A 486-nucleotide genomic window follows, 5' to 3' on the forward strand; every position below is an offset into this window, starting at 1 on the left:
ACATTGTGTGCAGAAGCCTGTAGCTGTTCCCGCCGATGGAGCAGTAGGAAAAGGTGGCGTGAAACCGGCCAACAAGAAGGCTCCCACTGTTAAGCCTAAGCCCGAAATTCACGCGGCCAACAAGAAGGCTCCCACTGTTAGGCCTAAACCCGAAATTCACGCGGCCAACAAGAAGGCTCCCACTGTTAAGCCTAAGCTTGAAATTCACGCGGCCAACAAGAAGGCTCCCACTGTTAAGCCTAAGCCTGAAATTCACTGTTAAGCCTAAGCCCAAAAACGTTATCGAGATCAGCGACGACAAGAAAGAGGCGACGAAGCAGGTGTCGACGACGACAACAACAGCAGCAGCAGCAGCAGCAGCTAATGCCGGTTCTCGCGGCAAACCTTTTCAAAAGAAAGTCCACACTTTCACTTACTTGATCGCCGCCCGCAGCAAGGTGCTAGCTCTATTCTAGCTTTTACAGCTAGAGAATTTCTCATTCTGGT

At 51.0% G+C, this 486-nt stretch overlaps 1 pseudogene; it reads right to left on the reverse strand.

The window, feature by feature from the left end:
• LOC109728678 overlaps positions 1–486 on the reverse strand; it is a 25607-nt pseudogene that overhangs the window by 21436 nt on the left and 3685 nt on the right.

The sequence above is a fragment of the Ananas comosus genome, linkage group 24 (assembly GCF_001540865.1).
Source record: "Ananas comosus cultivar F153 linkage group 24, ASM154086v1, whole genome shotgun sequence".
Classification (NCBI taxonomy): domain Eukaryota; kingdom Viridiplantae; phylum Streptophyta; class Magnoliopsida; order Poales; family Bromeliaceae; genus Ananas; species Ananas comosus.